This window comes from Humulus lupulus, chromosome 7 (assembly GCF_963169125.1).
Source record: "Humulus lupulus chromosome 7, drHumLupu1.1, whole genome shotgun sequence".
NCBI lineage: Eukaryota > Viridiplantae > Streptophyta > Magnoliopsida > Rosales > Cannabaceae > Humulus > Humulus lupulus.
The window spans coordinates 125,531,210-125,543,777 of NC_084799.1; positions in this window are offsets into that span (position 1 = coordinate 125,531,210).

Here is a 12,568-nt window from a genome sequence, read left to right on the forward strand (position 1 = left end):
CTTTAGTCGCAACAAGATTAACCTTAAATGTTTCTCATGCTCGAATTTATCCTTTGAGTACAACAAGATATCGTCAATGAATACTATGACGAATTTATCCAAGTAGTCCTTAAAGACGCTATTCATTAAGTCTATAAATGCGGCTGGAGCGTTGGTAAGAATGAAAGACATGACTAGAAACTCGTAATGCCCATAACGAGTTCTAAAAGTTGTCTTAGGAATGTCTTCTTCCCGTACCTTGAGCAGATGATACCTGGACCGTAAATCAATGTTTAAGAACACGGTCGCTCCTTGGAATTGATCAAACAAGTCATCAATCTGAGGTAGCGGGTACTTGTTCTTAATCGTCACCTTATTTAGCTCACGGTAATCTATGCACATCTGCATACTCCCATCCTTCTTCTTCACAAATAGAACCCGTGCTCCCCATGGTGAATGGCTCGGTCTAATGAAACCCATGTCTAAGAGTTCTTGTAGCTACCTCTTTAACTCCTTGAGTTCGGTAGTTGCCATCCTATATGGTGCCTTTGAGATAGGCTCGGTGCCCGGTACTAGTTTGATTGTGAAGTCAATTTCCCGAGTCGGCGGCAGCCCTGGTAAGCCATCAGGAAATACTTCTGGAAATTCTTTTATGATTTGGACGTCTCCAACCTTTAGTGGTGTTTCCTATACCACATCCGTGATGCTAGCTAAGAATAACGTCATCCTCCATCGACTCGCAACTCATTCATTTCATCTGTCCTCAATACACAAGTCAAGCCACCAAGAATCCTCCCACCTCCGTATCTAGTTTCCTACATCATACTAAAAGAAAAAGGAGTGAGCCTAATGCCCAGCAAGGAAAATCTACTAACATATATATATATCATAAAACGTAAATGTAAGACTATAACAAAAACATATACTATAAAACATATATCACAATTCTAACTCATGTACATGGTAAACATTGGGGTTTACTAGCTAAGCAACTATAAGCCTCAAAAATACATTGAGGTTTGCTAGCTAAGCAACTATAATCCCCAAGAAACATAAAAGTATTGGGGTTTGCTATTTAAGAAACTATAAGCCCCAAAAACATATATATATCATAACATAACATATAATAGCATAATCATAACATATAAGGATATAAAAACAATCCTACTTTCCTTACCAAAACCAGGATTTTTGATAACAAATGCGGGACTTTGAACACTCCTAAAACCAACAATAAGGATGGTGAGTATTTCTAAAAAGTAAAGAATAAATGTAAAAACTAAACCTACAAGAAGAAACTTACCAAGAAAGATCTTTCAATTTTAAGAACAAAATCAAAAACCAATATCAATAGTTAGGATCTGAACAAAAGGAACTAAAGTAGTTTAAAGAACTGGACTTAAAGAATAGGAATACCTTAGTTGACCTTATGGATTGGTCTAACTTCAATACCGAAATACACTAAACCTCACTTCCCAAGTATTTTATAAAGCTCAAGAATGACAAAGCTTTTTCCCAACCCAAGTGTTTATCAGTCTATGGTAGTACTAGCACCTTGGAGTCTCTGATCACAGGTTGAAGAATGAGGGGAAGGGTTGGATACTAGGTCCTATTTATAGAGGTAAGGAGTGAAACTAACCCGATTTTGATTTGAATAAAAATAATGAATATAATTGAAAAATATTTCAATATTCATCAACCAGAGGCTGAAGACTCGGTCAAAACGTTCAGAGGTAAGTCTAAGTAGTTAAGGCTTAATTTTAAAATTTTAAAAAAAAATATTACTAAGGGCGATATATCGCCCCTATGTGGCGATATATAACTCTGCCCTAGCGTCGAGCCTTTGTTCGTACGTTCATGCAACTTTAACGTGTTTTCCGTATCCTTCGTCAGGCGATATATCTGCTCCTATGCTGCGATATATCGGCATACGTGAATAATTTAAAATGGGATGACTGCTTTCACTGAGTCATAATACGACCTTAACAGTTTCTGGTAAGTGCTAAAGCTTCTATTTCTTTATTTTATCATTAAAATACTTAATTCCTTAATAATCATGCTTATGACAAGTGTCATGTTCTTATTGGCTCTATCTAAACCTTAGTTTATAATTAAATAATATATTTAGGACCAGCAATATTAATCAAACCTTATGTTATAATTAATATTCTTAAACTATAGGTTAAACTTATAAAATCCATAATTGTTGCTATGAGTTTCCAACTATGTCCCGGTTTGAACCAAAATCCACGAAATCTAAAATACTACAACTACTACTAACTATATAGCTAAGTAAACATTCTGGGACTCTACAACTACCATTGGCTTTGACCCTTGCTTGAGGTCAAAATGTTGCCATGATGAATTTAGCTAAATTTATAGGAGCCCCTGTGCCAACATTATAAAGAAAGAATGTCATTTCTTGTATGACGGTGGAAGTGTGCAATGTTGGGAACCAATTGAAGACAACAAAGCAATAAATCAAAATATATTTGTCCGTCATGTCAATAATCTTGATGGAGGCATTTGGAATATCTTCATTCTGACCCAATTGTTCAGAAGTTACAACATTCTTCACAAAATCTTGATTGGAGGGGTTAGTAAAATTCAATAAAGGAATATCTAGAGCCTTAGATAAAACTTCAACATTAAAATCATACAAACACTCTCTTACATACACTTTCCCAAAAAATTGAGAACCCTCTTCATCTATCTGATGAGTCATAGTAGCGTAGAATTATTTTACCACCAAAATCATACAAGTTTTAGTCCAATAACTATCTCGCAAAACTATTAACACTGCAAATTTCCTATAGGGAGCTAAAAACAAGCTTCTCTCAGGTATAATTTTCCTATTCTCATACTTAGGCATATCAAAAATATTCTCATTAAAGCAAAAGTAATAACCAAAAGCCTTCTAGATATGATGTGAGGATGGCTTAGAAGCAACGATCTTGCCTTTTAATTTGCCAAAAGTGGATGCGGATGAGCAAGATGCTTTCTTCTTGGCAAACGAGGATGGCTTCTTGAGAGAATCGAGTTGCTTTTTCGGTGATTCTTCAATAACTTTCAAAGCAATATGAGATGGACAATTGGACAAGCCATTTTTTCCTTTGATGTAGTGGTTTTTTTGGTTTGAAAACCCTTTTTCTCTTTAGGCACAGGGGTAGTTGTGATTTTTCCTTTTTCCTTCACAGTTGGAGTAGGTATAGCAGCTTGCTCAAACTTTGAAACTGACTCCTCAGTCTCTTTTTCTGATACATCAAGATCCTCCCCTTGATTACCTGAACTTTTCCCTGATGAATTTTTCTCTCCGAAACTAGAGGCATTTTTGTGATTCAGATAGATTTTTTGGAAAAATAGCATGCTTTGACCTAACAAAAACAGTCTCAGATGCATTAGATTTGGAAATTGGGATTTTAGGGCTATTACCTGACTCCCTATTCTTTCGTTTGGAAAAACTCGATCTGGGGTATGATGAGGCAACTTTTGGTGGCGACTCGACCTCAGGAGAATTCTCAAGAAAATCTTTTTCAGAACCCTCAAACTCTGAAACTCCATTATCAGAAAATAAAGGACATATTGACCTTTCTCGTGCATTCTTTGACGGGGTTGGTATTAGAGATGGAATCTCCACTTCAGCTAATGCATTCACCGAAGGGGCAGTGATCGCAAATGTGCTACGGTTGGTAACTAACTAGTTTACCATGTGCATGGCGGAAAGCACGAGGTGGTGGACTCGGAGATTTCAAAAAAATTTATTTAATATGAAAAACATTAATCAAAGAGAAAGAAAAAAGATGAGGATTTATCAGTTGTAAACCAATCAAGAATTCTTGCTAACTTTTAGTAACTCCTACGAACATCCAATCAAATGATGACCAAGATCTTCCAAGATGTATCTCTACACCTCAAGATGTGAGTGGACACGTAGTGTTACGATGGGAATGTTGGGGTTTTATACCATAATTAAAACCCAAATTCTTTGTAATCTTATTTTATTATCAATAAAAGAATAGAAATCATTTTTTGACTTGGTTAATCACTTTGCTCACATGTTTTATTTTCATGATTATTTGTTTAATATAAACTTCTATTAAATCCCGAGCATATAGCTAATCTTATTTATAGTGACGTAATCACAGTGGAATATAAATATGATTATATGTTCAAAATAAGTTAGTCCTAAGATTAGTCAGTGCATAGGATTTACACTGACTTGCCAATCTACGATATGATCTACTTACACATTACCGTGTTATGTTCTTTCCATAACATTAGCAAAGTAGATAAGATCGGATGTATTTGTTACATTGGACTGAACAAATATTGACAGTAGATAAGATAAGTAAACATACCGTTATTATCTATTCTAGTCATATCATATAGTTTACCATAGGTCAATTCAATCTCAATTCTGAGTGGTTAGTATTATTTGATTGTATTATTTGAGTTCTTTGACTTGTTCGTTACCAGCTTACCCTACGGACTAGCCCAAACTTACATCTTGGGAACTCGGTAGTATAATTGAGTGGGAGTGTTAATCATAGATATGAACATCTATAGCTTCTGATGAAGAAGTGAAATGATGGTTTCCTTTTAGTTTAGTTCAAGGTGTTAAATTATAGAGATCTCATTTCAGTAATTAAATTAGTTTACTGAAATATCATTTACAAGGAACTAAGTGTTTTAAGGATAAAATACAATGAGGGGTAAAACGGTATTTTAGTCCTATCTCATTGTAGACCGTCTATAGAGGATTGAGTGACAATTATGGTTGTAACAATGGATAATTAATAGTGTATCTATATTTGTTATAGAGCGTTCTATGAATTCAAGAGTGCAATTCCAAGTCTATAGTGGAGTCACGAGGAATTAATAAGTTAGTAAATTTATTTGTTAGATTTATGATATCTTATTGGAGCTTGATTTCATAGGCCCATGGTCCCCATTGTACCTTGGATAAAATCATCTAGATAGTCTCAGTTAATTGATTTAATCATCAATTAGAATTATCAAAGTTGACCAGGTCAATTTTGGATAGTTTCACAGAGTTGTGTAATTTTGAGAAGAAAAGAGAAATTATGGCAGATTTATTAATTAAGATAAATTGGTATATAAATTAATAAATAAATTTAAATTAAGGTTCAAATTATAAATAATTAATTTGATAAAGGATTTAAATAATTATTTAATTAATTAAATAAATAAAAAATAATACAGGGCTTGATTTTAAGTCCAATGGGGTTATAATCAAATGAGAAATTTCACGGGCCTATAGCCCATGATAATTTCGACCTAGGGCTTCAAAATGGCTGTTATTTTATTGATTTTTTAATTAAATTAAATGGCCTAATTGAGTCTATAAAAGGAGTGCTTAGAGGGAAGTCAAAACATAAGTTTTGATAAGTCAAAAGTCAGATTTTCTGATAGTTTTAGATTCTCTCTAAACACAACTCATTTTCTAAGCCTCTTTGTTATTTTCTCTTCTTCTCTCTATATCTATCTCATGTGTTGAGAATTGCCTACACTAGTCTAGGTGGTTCTAAGGATACATTGGAAGATTGTGAAGAAAATAGAAGATCGGTTCAGTTTCTTGATAATACTCTGCGACAGAGAGGATACAAGAGTTAGAGAAACTGAAGGAATGACTCTTTAATTCCGCTGCGTATACTGTAAGTATTCTATTATTTGTTTCTCTTTGAATTCAATTTTAGAAACATGTTTTAAGCTATCCCGTATTAATTTGTTTAATATTAGATATACATTAAAATAAATAAAGATCATGTATAAGCTAATCCAACAACTGGCCTCAGAGCCTTTGGTAATATTTATTTTCATGAACATGTTTAAAATTGGATTATTTGAGATGATTGAATAATTGGATGGTTTTCATGTTTTTATGAAGCATATTGATTTTATGTGAATTTTAGCAATTTTTAGGTTATTTTGTTGTATTTTCTATGCTATTAATTTTTATATATGCTTTATTTTGTGTAAAACATGTTAAAAATTAATTAGAAAATGGTTTTGGTTTGAAAAATTGCTCAAAAAAAATTTTTGGAAAAATTTGGCCTGGCTCCCATGCGCGTGCGCCCACGCACACCAGCACGATGAACAGAACCCGTGAATAGTACCACGGGTACTATTCATCAAATTTTTTTTTTTCAAAAATTTTTTAAAATTAAAATTTGTAGAAATAAATTATTTATAATCAAAACCAAAAATATCATTTTTGTTTCATCATTTATTTATTTTTTAAATAAAGATATTTTTGTTAGTTGGGATTTAAATAATTAGATATTTTCTACAAAGATTCAAATTCAAATTTCAAAATAGACTAACAATCTAATTTTAAATCTTTTAATATATTAAAATATTATAATTATGATATCAGATATTTAAGATATTTTCATTTAAATTCTTTATATTTTTATTAAATCTTTATTTGAAAATATAAATATCTTTTTATTCTATAGTTTATTAATATTTAAATTATTTGAAATTTGAACATTGTTAGTTAGATATTTTTATGGATATTTGAATTTTTTTAATTATTTGAGATATTTTAGGGTTGTTATAACTATTTGTATTTTATTATTTTTAAATGGTTAAAATGTTAGATAATAGTTGTAACAACACAAGATATTTTGGAAAACAGTTAAGATATTGATTTTAAAATTTAAAATTGGTTAAATTTTGAAAAATATCTATTTTTTTTCAGCCAATTAACAAAATATATATTTTTTTAATAAATGGGATTTAAATTAACTTGGGTTAATTGTTGATAAATCCTATTTAAATTAAATTAGTATTTTTTTTTCAAATTAACCTAAAACCAAGTTGATTGTTGATAAATGAAATTTAAATTAACTATTGTTAATTGTTGATAAATTTCATTTAAATTGACTTATTTTTTGTAAAAATTTAATTAATTTGAATTTTTTTGATAAATTCTAGATAATTAATTGTGGTATTTTTGCATAAATTCATAGAATTGCTCATATAATAACATGATTAGGCCCATCCAATTATAACATGTCTGTTTGCACTATATGTGGTAATTTTGCAATTGGGCTTAGATGAATATAGTGGCCCATATGTTTGTTAGATATATGGTATTTTTCCAAATAAAATATTCATAAAATGATTGGTTTTATTTGGGCCCATTAGAAAATGTAAAGTTTAAATTCCTCTCTTGTGGGTGATTCCACTTGTAAAGGCCCATTTGCTTTGCATGACTATAGTGGGTCTAATCAATTAATAACAATTAATAAAACGAAGGTTTAAATTCCTGTCTTTTGGACCTTGTATGGAAGATAGGGGGTCTTTGTAGTGGGAACCACATACTGGACCCAGCCCTCCTCCATACAAGCCCAATCGTTAAGGCTCATTTACCTGAGTTGAACTTAATTGTATAGGTTCATTATGTTAGTTAAACATAAATATTGATTAACAACAAATTAATTCTAAATTAATTGAATTTGTTTCAATGTGACACTTTAGAATTAATAGGAAATTATAGGACTAAGGTTTTAAAAATTTAATCTGTTTAATTTTTTTTTAGAAAACCGTAGTCATTAATTTTCTAAAAATAAATAATAAAAATACTATTTTTAATTTTATAATGAGCTTATCTTAAAAATTTTATTCGATCTCCACCGTTGGTTTAACATATTCAATAGCTTAATGGGGCCTCGAGGCGCTTTGATTCGTCCCCCTACAGAAGGTGTTCATTAGCTATTTTGACAAGGTTAGATCTCGAAAGATAGATAATTATAGGTCAAATTCTACTAGGGTCACCCCTACGGTGACTACTAGGACTAAATCTATGATTATTGAAACCGTGGGTCTAGCTCATAAAATAAGAGATTTTGTTTTCTTATTTTGATCGAATAGTATGTTGTTAATAGTGGTGTCCATTATTAAATGAGTTTACAACTCTATTTAACTAGTGGTATTTTTTACTCTCGCCAACAGGGACAAGGATATCATAGATTAGTTAAAAACCTAAAGAAATAGAGATATGATTGTTTTTGGTATTTTTTCTCATATCTTACATATCTTTTGTATATGTTGTGCTATTTCTTGAAATTTGTGTGAATAGAAGTTTTATTGAGAAAATGTGATTGATTTCTATTTTATTGATAATTTGTAGTTTTAAGTTAAGTAGTGTCTGTGTCTACTCCCATCCTTTCTCAACTTTTGATGGAGAAACTCACTAGAGAAAACTTCCTTAATTGGAAGCAGAATATCAACATAGAGTTGATTGGTGACAACTCTGAATTCGTCATGATTGAGGAATCCCCAGAACGTGCACCGTCTCTGCACGTTAGTGATGGCACCGTCAATGCTCGTGATGGTACTGTAAATGCTTGGATAGCACCAACTCTGCATATTTGTGATGGCACTGTAAATTCTTGGATGGCACCGTGTTTGCACGTTCGTGCTCAACTCAACTATGGTTTGACGCAACTCATGAACGAGCTTCAGATTATTGAACCTGTCATGGGTGGACCTAGTAAAGGAGGTGAAAATAAGACTACTGATGTTGCTGCACATCTAGCTAAGGCTAAAGCTAACCAAGCTTCGTCTTCGAAAGCTGGAAACAAGAGGGAATGTGGACAAATAAACAACCCTAAGTCTGCAAAGGCTGCAAAGACAAGTGCACAACCAAGTGCACAGACGCATAAGGGGAAGAACAAGAAAAACAATAAAGGTAAAGATAAGTGCTTTCACTGCAAAGAGAAGGGGCATTGGAAACGAGATTGCCCTAAGTTTCTAGCAGTGAAAAACAAAGGTAATGAATATAGTTCATTTATCTTGGAAACATGTGTTTTAGAGAATGATAAATCCATTTGGATTATTGATTCTGAATCTACCAACCATGTTTGTAAGTCTTTACAGCTTGTTGAATAGTGGGAGGAAGTGAACGAAGACGGCTTAAAGCTTAGAGTTGGGAACGGAGCGTTCGTTACGGTCCAAGCTAGAGGAAGAGCTCATCTAAAGTTCGGAAATAAATTCTTAATTTTAAAAGATGTATTTTTTATTCCGGATTTTAGTAGAAATTTAATTTCAGTTTCCATGTTACAATTAGAATGATTTGTTATGACTTTCACAAGTTTTAATATATCTATTTCTTTCAATGGATCACAATTGTGTATTGCATGTTTGGAAAACGGGCTTTATATTTTGCGACCTAACGAACCCCTCGCTCTTAACAATGATTTATTCAAAGTAGCTAAACCTAGGACCAATAAATGTCAAAAGACCGATAACAATAATGTGACGTATTTATGGCACTTAAGACTAGGTCACATTGGCTATGATAGGATTCAAAGACTTACAAAGGATGGACCTTTGAGGGAACTCACCTCTGGTGAATAACCTGTCTGTGAATCTTGTCTAGAAGGCAAACTAACCAAGCGTCCATTCTCTGCAAAGGGTGATAGGGCCAAAGAACCACTTGGTCTTGTGCATTCAGATGTTTGTGGACCTTTGAATGTACAAGCCAGGGGTGATTTTGAGTATTTCGTCACTTTCTTTGACGATTACTCTAGATACTCATGTCTTTACCTAATGCATAGGAAATCAGAAACATTTTCAAAGTTTCAGGAATTCCTAGCAATGGCTTAGAACTAATTAGGTAAAAGGTTAAAGATCTTGCGATCTGATAGGGGTGGAGAATATTTGGATATGCAGTTCCAAGATCATTTAATTGAACTTGGGATTTTATCACAACTTACTGCCCCAGGTACTCCGCAACAAAATGGTGTAGCGGAACGCCGAAACAAAACTTTATTGGAAATGGTTAGATGCATGCTTAGTTACTCAACTCTACAAACTTCGTTCTTGGGACATGCAATTGAAACCGCAAATAAATTTTCAATGTCGTGCCGTCTAAATCAATCCCCAAAACACCTTGAGAACGCTGGAATGGTCGTGAACCTAGTTTACGCCATTATAGAATCTGGGGGTGTCCCGCTCACGTCCTGAGGAAAAAGGAGGGAAAGCTAGAACCGCGAGCTGAAGTTTGCATGTTTGTTGGCTATCCTAAAGGTACTCGGTGTAACGCCCCAAACTCCAGGGACCGTTACGGTGTGCCTTGTAAACAGTGCTAAACTCGCTAATCGAGTCATTTGGCCAAAATCTTGAACTAAGTATGATTAGCAGTTTAGGGATTAAAAACTTTGGTTAGGATGTAATGTTTAACTAGAACGTTTAATATATACATTGGGATCCCAAAAATAAAGTTTCAGAGTTTATTACAGAAAATATTTACAATAAGCCGTTCTAAGCAGCAAAACAGGGTTCAACCCTAGTTCCACTTTAAACCTCGGCCGTGGCGATCGAGCAGCTGCATATGTACACATCATCACCTAAGCTCTTCAACTCAAGGATGGTCCAACTTCCTCTTGCCTTTACCTGCACCACACAGAACCTGTGAGCCGAAGCCCTGCAAGAAAACATAACACTATACATAAGCATTATCAAATGATTATCATTATAATCACACGGAGCATAAAGCTTCCAAACCAATGGGTGAACATCATATGATTCAAGAGGGAGAGTGGCTGCTAGGTAAGCCACTAGCCTCCATGCACTTATTTCATTCATCGGCCCTCGAGGCCGGTTGGGCATTAATGCTCTTTGAGTCATTCAATGCTGATGGTCGATTAGATCTAATCTCCGTTGGCTTGCGTGAACCACGCTAAGACCGTTCTGACTAATAAATCAGCGCTATGTGACCAGTGTCCAGTATCACTGCCGAACCTAACTCATAAGTCACAGCTTCACAGATGATACCAACACCTTTCCCAGTTCTGACTGACGAGTCAGTGCAACGTGACCAGTGCCCAGTACCACTGCCGAACCTGACTAATGAGTCACAGCTTCACAGTTGATACTAGCACCTTTGCCAAATCTGACTAATTAGCCAGTACCATGCACAGGTAAGCAATGCTATCAATATGTATCATATGCCAGTTATCCAAGAGTAGGGCATTCAGCATGCTTACTAAACAGTTGCTAGCATAATCATGATCACGCACAAACTCAGAGACTCAAGCTCTGGCCAATCTCATATTCATCACTCATGGCATGCCCTAATCACATGTTTCTCGTGCATCACATGCATCACACTTAATCATCCAGCATGCCTCAATAATAATCATATGCAGTTGGGCAAGATCGCCAAGCATTCACTATGCTATCAATGTTTATATTTAAACATCCAACATGCATCAATCATAGCCATGCATGTCACATACGGGGTGCAGTTTTCTTACCTCGTGTTCAAGCAAGAATTAATAAAATAACGACCCTTGAGAAGATCAATCCTTTGGTCCTTTATCGGTCACCTAGTCATAACCAAATATGGAATCCCATCAATAAAATAAATCATAGAAAGGTTTATAATCTAAAATCTCACTCCCGGGATCCATCCCACACTCTCGGGACTCTCAATCCACCCAAACGGGGTAAAGGAACCAACCCCCGAGCCTTAAAAGTCCTCCCAAGCCCTAAAATATGCTTGCTGGAAAGTGCACTAGCGCTGGGGCGCTGCCTAATGGCACTGGGGCGCTGCCCCAAAGTCAGAGAGCTCCAGAAACAGTTCTGCCTAGCGCTGGGGCGCCAGGAATGGCGCTGGGGCGCCATCAGCAGACCAGAAACTCTTCTGGTCTTCTCCTCTGCGATTTCCCTTGAAAAACAAACCTCCTAATCAATCCCAAACATCATCAAAACATCAAATTCAACACCCAAGCCTCATCTACACCACACCCTCATCAAAACCCAGGCAATCTTACACAAGAACTTCCATGAATTCTCACAACTAACATCTCAAATTCCCAACTGAAAACTAACTTGTAAAACAGAGTAAAGCTTAAGTTCTTGAATGAAACCTTACCTCAAGTTGGATTTGAGTCCTCTTCAATGATTGAACTAAGTTCCTAAGCTCCCACCTTTGATCTCCTAGCTTGGTTCTTCAAGTTGGCTCTAAAAAATTGAAAGGAAGAAAGAGGGAAGAACATGTACGGGAAGGAGAGAAGAACTGAAGATGAGGATGCTCTGTTTTGGTCTAAAGGTTTCTACAGCCATCCAATTGATATATATCTTAGGGGTGAAAAGACCATTTTGCCCCTATGTCAAATAAAGCTTCTAAACACTCCCAAGGGTAAAACCGTCCTTTCCCGCCTATCTCGTTAATTATAATTAACACCCTCCATTTCCTGTTATTCTCAAAATTATCAAATACCAATAAATCATATCCCATTACCCTTTAATTCCCGGTAATGTTCTAATCATCAAAATGACCCCGAGACTCACCCCGAGCCTCGAACTTAATCCCGTTATGACTAGACCAAAAACTTGCATCTCATGATCGTCTCATGTCGAAAAGCTCGAACCAATCCACCCTATAATGTGGCTATAATAATTAATCTCAACCATGCACCCAAAATATACATTTACGCCCACTGTGGCCAAATTACCAAAATGCCCTTGCATTATAAATATGAGCCCATATGCATGCATTCACCATCATATAATAATATAATTCACATAAACATGCATATAATCATTTAAATAT